The following is a 12,879-nucleotide window of genomic DNA, read 5'->3' on the forward strand; positions in this document are numbered from 1 at the left end:
ATACCGATATGCATGGGGCACTGTTCACAATGTTGACATCAGCAAACCACTCGCCCACACAACGCTTTACACGTGGTCTGCGGTTGTGAGGCCAGTTGGACGTACTGCCAAATTCTCTAAAACAGCTTATGGTAGAGAAATTAACATTCAGTTATCTGGCAACAGCTCTGGTGGACGTTCCTGTAGTCAGCATGCAAATTGCACGCTCTTTCAAAACTTGAGAAGTCTGTGGCATTGTGTTGTGTGACAAAACTGCACATTTTAGAGTGGCCTTTTATTGTCCCCAGCACAAGGTGCACCTGTGTAATGATCATGCTGTTTGATCAGATTCTTGATATGCCATACCTGTCAGGTTATCTTGGAAAAGAAGAAATGCTCACTAACAGGGATGTAAAAAAAATTTGGCACAACATTTTTGAGAAATAAGATTTTTGTGCATATGGAACATTTCTGGGATCTTTTATTTCAGCTCATGAAACATGGGACCAACACTTTACATGTTGCATTTATATTTTTGTTTGGTGTAGATTATATCAATGATCTCTAGTTGTTCCCACACACCATTTTCTGATTATTGATGATGACCCCTATTGATGGTTGTTTCATTTGATTTAGGTGCATTAAGGCCTAGTTTGTCCCCAACCTCATACCAAAGGGTTCAGTTTGATGAGGGAGCTCTGGGATTGGCTAGACAAAACCTAACTCATGGGTGGGTGTTGCTGCTGTAAAAAAATAACAGAATATATGTGTATTTAAAACTTGAACTTTTGTACTTGAGATTATGGCTTTCATATAAGTGTTCCCAAGGGATTGAGAGGTTCACTCTTAATCATCCTATGCCATAAGTGTTTTGCTGTGAAGGCATAATTTCCCCCAACACATTTTGATTGAAAACTGCCAGTAGCCCCTTTTCCAGATTTATAAACACATTTGGTATAAATGCAAGAAATCTGAAATCTGAAAACCAAGAATGCCTTTGGTTAAACTGTGTATAGTTTGGTTATCCAAAGCAAAATAGCATCCATTCATATTAAATTTGCAGTTGAATAGTTTGATCTCTAATTGATCTCTTAATTGATTCAGGGATTTTTCTCCTGCCTACTACGTAATTATGTGTTGATCTATATTTTTCTACATTTCCATTTGTTCATGACGTACACACATTTGTGTGCACCTGCATCTGAGTGAGTTTTTGACTGTGGATCTCAGTTTTGTATGAGTAAATGGTTCATCAGTGCTTTTTCCAGTCATCTCTACCAGGTATTTCCGAAATAATGACCTCCAGCTGCCCTCAGTCTTGCTTTGTATTATTTATTATTTATGCATCAGACCTCACTAAAGGTGTGCTGTGTGTCAACACACCATATTCCACTGTGACCTCCACAATTAGTTTATTTTCCTGCTGTTCTTTTCAATTTGATCTGAATGACATCATTCCAATGGGATCTATTGTGAATGAACCATGTCAAAGTGATGCAAAGCGGGTGTCCACACAATTATATTGCATTCAACTTTTACTTTAAAAAAAAAAGTAGGGTTTAGCCAGCCCTCAAGCTGACCTCAGACGCTTCTCTGAGGAACAATTTATTAGATCGTACATTAGATCAAGAGAAGAAAAAAGAACTGTATAGACTTCACTTTAATCTTTGATGGCTTCTTGAACATTCTCCCTTTAGTTCACGCAAGGCAAAAGGGAACCGTCTCAATATATAGAACTCGTGATGAGTAAAGAATCTTCCATTTGTAGTTTGCACATGAAAAAAAAAACGCAAACAATTTAAACAATTATTGCTTTGTTGTTTGACTTCCTTGTTGTAAAATCTGTTAATTGATGAGTTGTGTGAATTTACACTTATTCGTGTATGTGTTTAAGGCTTGTTTTCTATTGTTCTCTAATTAGAGACATCCTCCTTTATAAATGATGAAGGGTAATAAATGTCTATAAGATGTGGAAAACCTATCATTAGATCTATAGTGTTTTTATCCTGTTGCTCTGCATCCTTGGACATCAATCGGTCAGTTCCGCAGGCCTCTAATGACACTGCTGTAACCTTCTCAGTTTTCCAACCCGTTGAACAACTGAGCAGATAATACTATTTTCATTTTGTAATAATTGGTCTTCCCTTCCATGTATGTACAGTTTTATCTTATTGTAACTTTTATCGGTGATTCTTTGTATGGAGTGCACTGTGATTAATAAGATGCTTCTACACTACATGGCCAAAAGTATGTGGACACCTGCTTGCCGAACATCTCATTCCATCTCACTGGCATTAGTATGGAGTTTGTCCCCCTTTTGCTGCTATAACAGCCTCCACTCTTCTGGGTAGGCTTTCCACTAGATGTTGGAACATTGCTGCTAGGACTTGCTCCCATTCAGCCACAAGAGCATTAGTGAGGTCGAGCACTGATGTTGGGCTTGCGGTTGGCATTCCAATTCATCCCAAAGGTGTTCGATGGGGTTGAGGTCAGGGCTCTGTTAAGTTCTTCCACACCGATCTCGACAAACATTTATGTATGGACCTCGCTTTGTGCACAGGGGCATTGTTATTCTGAAACCGGAAAGGGCTTTCCCCAAACGGTTGCCACAAAGTTGGAAGCACAGAATCGTCTAGAATGTCATTGTATGCTGTAGCGTTAAGATTGTAACTAAGGGGCCTAGCCCAAACCATGAAAAACAGCCTTAGACCATTATTCCTCCTCCACCAAACTTTAAAGTTGGCACTATGCATTGGGGCAGGTAGCATTCTCCTGGCATCCACCAAACCCAGATTCTGTCGGACAGCCAGATGGTGAAGCGTGATTCATCACTCCAGAGAACACGTTTCCACTGCTCCAGAGTCCAATGGTGGCAAGCTTAACACCACTCCAGCCGACGTTTGACATTGTGCATGGTGATCTTAGGCTTGTGTGCGGCTTCTCGGTCACGGAAACCCATTTCATAACGCTCCCAAACAATTCCTGTGCTGACATGGCTTCCAGAGGCAGTGAGTGTTGCAACCGAGGACAGACCATTTTTACGCTCTAGACGCTTCAGCACTCAGCGGTCCTGTTCTGTGATGTTGTGTGGCCTACCACTTCGCAGCTGAGCCATTATTGCTCCTAGAGGTTTCCACTTCACTATAACAGCACTTACAGTTGACTGGGGCAGCTTTAGCAGGGCAGAAATTTGACTAACTGACTTGTTGGAAGTCACGTTGAAAGTCACTGAGCACTTCAGTAAGGCCATTCTACTGTCAATGTTTGTCTATGGAGATTTCATGGCTGTGTCCTCGATTTTATACACCTGTCAGCCACAGGTGTGGCTAAAATAGCCGAATCCACTCATTTGAAGGGTGTCCACATACCTTTGTATACATAGTGTATGTCAGACAGGCATGATCAGAGTGTCACATTCAGTTAATGGAAGGTGGTAAATTTCACTAAGGATGACTGATACGAACTGGACATGCATGTTCTCAATCCTGCTTATATTTCCTCTGATCAATTCAGATTGCGGTGTACCGCTCAATGCCACGGTGCATGAGGCTGGATGTGTTGATTTATATCAGTATGGCCATACATGCATACAAACTGTGTGGTTTTCATCAAGTTCCTCATTGACGGTGCAAGGGGGAGGATCTTTCTGTTTGAGAACATTCTAAACATTCCAACCTCTTCTGTCCTACACCTTACTGTGATAAAGAAACTGTAATATTGCTGTTCAACGGCAATAATAATCAGTGATATTAATACCAACAGTGTTAATTAACAGTTGATTACATGATTACAATACTGTATGTTATGAGTGTGTTTTACCCATTGTACATAAAGGACGGATGAGTGGAAGGGAGAGGATAATGATTCTTTACCCATGATTACACCCCTAAACATGTGCAGGACCAAAACAGACGGCTGGAATATAAAACCAACCACTGTGCAACATTTCTGGTAAATATGAAAAACCAGAACCGTTTATTGGAATAAATATTTTTACATACAAAACCATGTGAATCTTTTGTTTTTATTATGTTGTGACAATACTTTCTAGTCGGATGTTTAATGGTGAATGGCACACACTTGAAAAGTCCATATCTATTCATCCATTGTAGACTTTGATGACTGAAAACATGCACAAGTGATATGTGTGTGCTGAAAGGTGCCATGAACCAACAAAAAAAGCAACCAATATAATGACACATTAGTGAGTGATACTCTGAAGCAGAGGCTGCTGCTGCTCTCTCTCCATCGACTGTTGGACTTTCAAGCCAGGAATGCCAGTTTGGAAATTATCGAACAGTTACATTATACAGTCAATGGGACTGTCAGATTGCCATTGATGATTCTGATTTTCACCCAACCCAGATGCACCCTGTCCATCATTACATAAGTGTTGGTTGGGAGGCAGGGTGGTGTGATTAGGCTCCCTGGGGGCAGATCAATCAGTAGCTCCAGTCTAGGACTCACATCTACGGCATGTGGTCTGTGTGACAACAGCCTCTCCAGCCAACAATACTAGACAGGTACAGGCATAGTGAAACTGCCAAACACTTGATGTTGCCTTGCCTGCGACCTCTGTCCTTGATGAAACGTTGGTTCCATCATTGTATACAAACAGATGATTTTCAGGGATGAGAGGAAAGGGGTTACAACAGGTTTCAGCAAGCTAAAGGGACAGGGAAAGGGGAGGGATGGAGTGCCACAGACCAGCAAGGAATCAATGGGTAGAGAAATGTTACTGATACTGGTGCTCCTCAATGCAGTTATCATGAAAGTGTTACAACTAAAGCCTTAGAGCGAGGGAGTTTTATTCAGGTTTGCACAATATGTGTGTTCACTTAACCTATGACCTTCGGCTGCAACATTCTTTTCATCTGTAGGCTACTGTACTGATGTGTTATAGCTAATGTCCTCAAAAAGGACAATATATTATAATGAAGTTGTACTTATTATGTCTAAATCCATCATTCAAATCATATAGTCAAATACAATTCTGCAATCAGAACACAGTAAATCCGAGCGTAGATGTTAAACAACTAAGCGAAAACAAAGGTTGTCTGTGATTTATAAATATATTTTTTTTTACAATAACCCTCCTGCTTTGAGGAGTTTGACTGTTTGTGTATGTGGTGGGCGGTGGCCCCATATTTCAAAACCTCATGACAGATGTGCATTCACCTGTTGGTACAGTGTATTTAGATATCTTAGGCCTATGGGTGTGGTTTGCCTTCTACATTGTTTGCGTCAATCAATAACTTTTATGCAAATGCGCACCTGTGGAGAACTCACATGCGGAGGCTCCCCTGCGTGCAAATCGTTTTTTTTCAATTTCGATGAGTGATAGTGTATATCTATTTATTGAACACAACGCCGACCAAAGCTAATAACTAACATAATTATTTTTGATTCAAAGCTATAGGAAAGAATATGCACAATTTAGTTTTTCCTTTTCCTACCAAATGGATGAAGGCGCCATAATCTTTTTGAATCTTGGGATATTGATTTGTTGACTAGCCGATTATTGTAGTTTGTTGGAGTTCATTTTCTCAATAAATGTTTTGGATTAGGCTGTGTATCATTAGGTTTTCAAACTACTAGAAGACATATACTGATATATACATACATACATATACTATGCTCTCTACTCAGCATCATATCGTCTCCGCCTCAGCCTACAGTAAATTACTTCCAAATGTATTCAATATAACCTATATTTTATTTGTGATTGTTGATAATGTTTTGATTCATAGTGGCAGGCATAAGTTCACAATGACAGGATGTAGACGTAAAACTATGTGGGCTAATAACCTTAAAAAACGTTTTACATGGGAATTATATATCATGGCTCACATCAACACCATTTTCCCAGAAACCCTGGACCCACTCCAATTTGCATACCTCCCCAACATTTCCACAGATGATGCAATCTCTATTGCACCCTTTCACACCTGGACCAAAGGAACACCTATGTGAGAATGCTATTCATTGACTACAGCCCAGCGTTCAACTCCATAGTGCCCTCAAAGCTCATCACTAAGCTAAGGACCCTGGGACTAAACACTTCCCTCTGCAAATGGATCCTGGACTTCCTGAGGGGCCGCCCCCCAGGTGGTAAGGGTAGGTAACAACACATTCGCCATGCTGATCCTCAACACGGGTGCCCCTCAGGGGTGCATGCTCAGTCCCCTCCTGTACTCCCTGTCAACTCATCACTGCATTGCCAGGCACGACTCCAACACCATCATTAAGTTTCCCGATAACACAACAGTGCCGACAACTATGAGTCAGCCTATAGGGAGGAGGTCAGAGACCTGGCCGTGTGGTGCCAGGACAACAACCTCTCCCTCAACGTGATCAAGACAAAGTAGATGATTGTGGACGACAGGAAAAGGTGGACCGAGCACACCCCCATTCTCACGGGACTGTAGCGGAGCAGGTTGAGAGCTTCAAGTTCCTTGGTGTCCACATCAACAACAAACTATCATGGTCCAAACACACCAAGACAGTCATGAAGAGGACACGTCAAAGCCTTTCCCCCCTCAAGAGACTAAAACAAATTTGCATGAGTCCTCAGACCCTTTATATGTCACTCTCTTAGGTTTCTTCCCCAGTCATCAATGTTTCTGTATCTGTGTCATGTTGGTGCGCTGTTTGTGTTTCTTGTTGAGTTTGTTTATTTATTAAATGTATTCACTCCCTGTACTTGCTTCCCGACATTCAGCGTACATCATTACAGAGAGTCAACTTATCGTACATACATTTGGAAGCTAGACTCACGGGAATATGAATACTTTGTACATGAACGATCGCTCATTCGGAAAAGAAATGCAATGTATATATTTACACATAGATGTCTTTGTCTTCTCTCTGTTGAACTCGATGGTTCTATGGGAAGTGGTTGGATGTAAGTCTCTTGTTTTCCACCAGAGGTCACAATGTCCTTCTTAGTTAGCTTCTTCTGTCTTGGAGTGTTTGTTAGGATAGATACCTCAGGTGTACCACGTGGTGGTGAGAGAGAGATCTGTTCTTCCCTCTCGTCTTTGGCCAAATGTCCTAGACTACTTAACATACACAGCTGCAGACTGTGAATGTTTGGTCTAGTCTTTACCTTCTTCACTCATTGAGAGTTTCAGAGGGTTTTACCATTTAAAGCCTCCCCTCCACACTGTCTGGTCTTGTAGTTAACCATTTCAACGTGTGGGCCACGGCACAATGCCCATCCAAACCGGAAGCCAGCCGCCCCAATGTGTCTGAGGAAACACCGTACACCTGGCGACCGCGTCAGCGTCAGCGTGCACTGCGCCCGGCCCGTCACAGGAGTCGCTAGTGCGCAATGAGACAAGTATATCCGTCGGCCAAACCCTCCCTTACCCGGACGACGCTGGGTCAATTGTGCGCCGCCCCATGGGCCTCCCGGTCGTGGCCGGCTGCGACAGAGCCTGGACTCGAACCCAGAATCTCTAGTGGCACAACTAGAGCCTTAGACCACTGCGCCACTCGGGAGGCCCTGACCTCTCCTTCTTGATGGTAGCGGAGTGAACAGGCAGTGGCTTGAGTGGTTGTTGTCCTTGATTATCTTTTTGGCCTTCCTGTGAAATTGGGTGCTGTAGGTGTCTTGGAGGGCAGGTAGTTTGCCCACGGTGATGCGTTGTGCAGACCACACCACCCTCTGGAGAGCCTTGCGGTTGAGGGCGGTGCAGTTGCCGTACCAGGCGGGGATACAGCCCGACAGGATGCTCTCGATTGTGCATCTGTAAAGGTTTGTCAGGGTTTTAGGTGACAAGCCAAAATTCTTCAGCCTCCTACTTCACCACACTGTCTGTGTGGGTGGACCATTTCAGTTTGTCTGTAATGTGTACACCGAGGAACTAGGGGGGTGCTCCCTCTGCTGTTTCCTGAAGTCCACGATCATCTCCTTTGTTTTGTTGATGTTGAGTGAGAGGTTGTTGATGGGGGTCACCTTTTTGGCACGACTAGAGCCTTAGACCACTGCGCCACTCGGGAGGCCCTGACCTCTCCTTCTTGATGGTAGCGGAGTGAACAGGCAGTGGCTTGAGTGGTTGTTGTCCTTGATTATCTTTTTGGCCTTCCTGTGAAATTGGGTGCTGTAGGTGTCTTGGAGGGCAGGTAGTTTGCCCACGGTGATGCGTTGTGCAGACCACACCACCCTCTGGAGAGCCTTGCGGTTGAGGGCGGTGCAGTTGCCGTACCAGGCGGGGATACAGCCCGACAGGATGCTCTCGATTGTGCATCTGTAAAGGTTTGTCAGGGTTTTAGGTGACAAGCCAAAATTCTTCAGCCTCCTACTTCACCACACTGTCTGTGTGGGTGGACCATTTCAGTTTGTCTGTAATGTGTACGCCGAGGAACTAGGGGGGTGCTCCCTCTGCTGTTTCCTGAAGTCCACGATCATCTCCTTTGTTTTGTTGATGTTGAGTGAGAGGTTGTTGATGGGGGTCACCTTGGGGTCATGATAGGGGGTGCACCAAATGATTGATGTTTTATAGTAATTGATTATGCTTATATTGTATTAATAGAAGGGGAAAGGCTATAAGACCTTCTCCAACTACATTTATAGGGTCCTGGACCACAGATTAGCAATACATGCATTATAAGGTTTAATACTGTTCCACAGTTCTTTTCTAGTCTCTGCCTCTTATAAGAAACGTTCTGAGCAGATGTGTGAGCCATTGCATTCAAAACAAGGTGTCTGTGAGAAAGCACATCAAGGCTAAAAGAAATACATAGACACAGACCCCTGCAGGGGAGTAAATAGAGAAGAGACAAGTCAGACACACCACTGTAAGCCACATGGGAATGGAAAATTACTGCTGAGTCCTTAGAAAATGCTGGACTATTGTTTTCTCCTGCAAGTTTGTATAACTGTATATGCATGGGCTTGGTCTCATGAGTAGAAGGTGTTGATATAGGCAGTTACATCACTAGGGGTTGACTGCAAGTAAATTAAAGTAACTTTGACCTTTTTTATTTTGCAGAACTTACTCTGAAACATACGTGCTGTTGTCAACTTCTGTCTGCAATTACATTAATAAAGGTTTGATTGATTTACTTAAAGAAGATATTGTCCGATTGCTGATTTCACCAATAAGCCAATCATTGACAAGGAACAAGGAACCTACCCCGACATTGTTTTCCTAACACCACACTCCGAGTGCCCTCACCTCCTCCCTGTGGGCTGTCTCGTCGTTGTTGGTAATCAAGCCCTCTACCGTTGTGTCGTCTACAAACTTGATGATTGAGTTGGAGGCGTGCATGGCCATGCAGTCATGGGTGAACAGGGAGTACAGGAGAGGGCTGAGCAACGCAACCCTTGTGGGGCCCCAGTGTTGAGGGTCAGTGAAGTGGAGGTATTGTTTCCTACCTTCACCACCTGGTGGCGGCCAGTCAGAAAGTCCAGGACCCAATTGCACAGGGCGGGGTTGAGACCCAGGGCGTCCAGCTTAATGATGAGCTTGGAGGGTACTATGGTGTTGAATGCTGAGCTGTAGTCAATGAACATCATTCTTGCATGGGTATTCCTCTTGTCCAGATGGGATGGGGCAGTGTGCAGTGTGATGGCGATTGCATCGTCTATGGACCTGTTGGGGCGGTATGCAAACTGAAGTGGGTCTAGGGTGGCAGGTAAGGTGGAGGTGATATGATCCTTGACTATTCTCTCAAAGCACTTCATGATGACAGGTAGTCTTTTAGTTCAGTTATCTTTGCCTTCTTGGGTACAGGAACAATGGTGGCCATCTTGAAGCAGCCAGCTGGTGTGTTTCAGAGCACATGCTCTGAGGACGCGGCTAGGGATGCCGTCTGGGCCAGCAGCCTTGCGAGGGTTAACACGTTTAAATGTCTTACTTACGTCGCTTGTTTGATTGCCTTGCGGAGGGAATAACTACACTGTTTATATTCGTCCATATTCCCAGTCCCTTTTCCATGGTTAAATGCAGTGGTTCCTGCTTTCAGTTTTGCGTGAATGCCGCCATCCATCCACAGTTTCTGGTTAGGGTAGGTTTTAATAGTCACAGTGGGTACAACATCTCCAATGCACTTCCTTATAAACTCACTCACAGAGTCAGCCTATAGATCAATGTTATTCTCTGAGGCTGTCTGGAACATTTCCCAGTCCGCGTGATCAGCGTGGATTCTGATTGGTCAGACCAGCCTTGAAGGGTTCTAGTCACGGGTACATCCTGTTTGAGTTTCTGCCTATAAGACGGTAGGAGCAAGATGGAGGCATGGTCGTATTTTCCGAAGGGAGAGCGAGGGAGGGCCTTGTATACATCACAGAAGTTAGAGTAACTGTGATCAAGTGTATTGCCCACGCGAATGCTGCAATCAATATGCTGATAGAATTTAGGTAGCCTTGTTCTCAAATTTGTTTTGTTAAAATCCCCAGCTACAATAAATGCAGCCTCAGCATATATGGTTTCCAGTTTACATAGAGTCCAGTGAAGTTCCTTGAGGGCTGTCGTGGTGTCTGCTTGAGGGGGTATGTACATAGCTGTGACGATAACTGACGAGAATTCTCTTAGGAGATAATATGGCCGACATTTGTTGTAAGGAATTCTAGGTCGGTTGAGCAGAAGGACTGGAGTTCCTGTATGTTGTTATGATTACACCATGAGTCGTTAATCATGAAGCATACACCCCCATCCTTATTCTTCCCAGAGAGGTGTTTATGTTTGTCTGCGTGAAGCATGAAGAAGCCCGGTGGCTGAACCGACTACGACAACGTATCCCGAGAGAGCCTTCTTTCTTTGAAACAGAGAATGTTACAATCTCTGATATCTCTCTGGAAGGCAACCCTTGCTCTAGTTTCATCTACCTTGTTGTCAAGAGACTGGACATTGGCAAGTAGTATACTTGGAAGCGATGGGCGGTGTTCACGCCTACGGAGCCTGACCAGGATGCCGCTCCGTCTGCCTCTTCTACGGCGACGTTGTTTTGGGTCGGCTTCTGGGATTAGATCCACTGTCCTGGGTGTTGGTTGGAACAAAGGATCCGCTTCGGGAAAGTCGTATTCCTAGTCGTAATGTTGGTAAGTTGACGTCGCTCTTATATCCAGTAGTCCTTCCCAACTGTATGTAATAACACTTAAGATTTTCTGGGCTAACAATGTAAGAAATAATAACAAAAAAAACAAAATACTGCATAGTTTCCTAAGGACTCGAAGCGAGGCGACCATCTCTGTCGGTGCCATCTTGTTAGCCATCACATTCTCTGGTCTTATGTAAATTTTGTTAGCGAGTCCTCTTAAGCACTCTGGCCTTGGAGGTCGTTTCGTCATGTTGACACGAACTCTGAGCTCACTTGGGCATGGCTACTGACTGGGCACAAGTTTGCATGAAACACAATTCTCATTTTGAAGGCTAAAATCACATTGCTATCTTCACAACAATATTCTCATATTTAATCATATAATTTGTACAACATTTAGATGTAAATCTGATATATACAGTGTGAAAGATCTTAAAGTAGTTTCCGTTATAATGTCTTTCTGATAATTTTAATGACAATCCCAACATAGACATTAATTTTCCATATTCCATCTCTCATCATTCCCAACATTCGGATGTTGAAATATATTGTCCCAGTGTCCATTGTTTGATGTTGAAGTTTTTGGTGGCAAGAGTCTCTCTGTAACAAAGGGATTTTTACCTTCTTGATACTGCAGGGCAAGAGAGAGAAAGTTTATGACCGGCTGTTAAATCATGAAACTGTCCCAACTCCTCCCCCCTCTCCTCTCTTGTGGGAAAGAGAGGGTCTGGCTATCTATCAGCCATTGTCAGTTAATCTGGCACCTTTGATCCTCACCAAGGGGAGAGGGTCATGACAGAAGTGATGTCAATGTCTATTTAGATATTGAAAAAGCATATGATACAATGTGCAGCATGGTCCACTGATTTAATTGAATTGAATTAGTGGGAGATTATAAACTGGGTGGTTCAAGCCCTGAATGCTGATTGGCTGACAGTCGTGGTATAGCAGACCGTACACCACAGGTATGACAAAACATGTATTTGTACTGCTCTAATTACATTGGTAACCAGTTTATAATAGCAATAAACCGCATCGGGGGTTTGTGTTATATTGCAGATATACAGTTGAAGTCAGACGTTTACATACACTTAGGTTGGAGTCATTAAAACTCGTTTTTCAACCACTCCACAAATTTCTTGTTAACAAACTATAGTTTTGGCAAGTCGGTTAGTACATCTACATTGTGCATGACAAAAGTCATTTTCCAACAATTGTTTACAGACAGATTATTTAACCTATAATTCACTGTATCACAATTCCAGTGGGTCAGAAGTTTACATACACTAAGTTGACTGTGCCTTTAAACAGCTTGGAAAATTCCAGAAAATTATGTCATGGCTTTAGAAGCTTCTGATAGGCTAAATTACATTATTTTAGTCAATTGGCGGTGTACCTGTGAATGTGTTTCAAGGCCTACCTTCAAACTCAGTGCCTCTTTGGTTGACATCATGAGAAAATCGAAAGAAATCAGCCAAGACCTCAGAAAAACATTGTAGACCTCCACAAGTCTGGTTCATCCTTGGGAGCAGTGTCCAAACGCCTGAAGGTACCACGTTCATCTGTACAAACAATAGTGCGCAAGTATAAACACCATGGGACCACGCAGCCGTCATACCGCTCAGGAAGGAAACGTGTTCTGTCTCCTAGAGAGGAACGTACTTTGGTGCTAAAAGTGCAAATCAATCCCAGAACAACAGCAAAGGACCTTGTGAAGATGCTGGAGGAAACAGGTACAAAAGTATCTATGTCCACAGTAAAACGAGTCCTATATCGACATAACTGACAACTGACAAGATAGCTGACAAGGTAAAAATCTGTCGTTCTGCCCCTGAACAAGGCAGTCAACCCACT

Source organism: Oncorhynchus mykiss, chromosome 10 (genome assembly GCF_057628025.1).
Source record: "Oncorhynchus mykiss isolate SJ-2025 chromosome 10, ASM5762802v1, whole genome shotgun sequence".
Taxonomy (NCBI): Eukaryota; Metazoa; Chordata; class Actinopteri; order Salmoniformes; family Salmonidae; genus Oncorhynchus; species Oncorhynchus mykiss.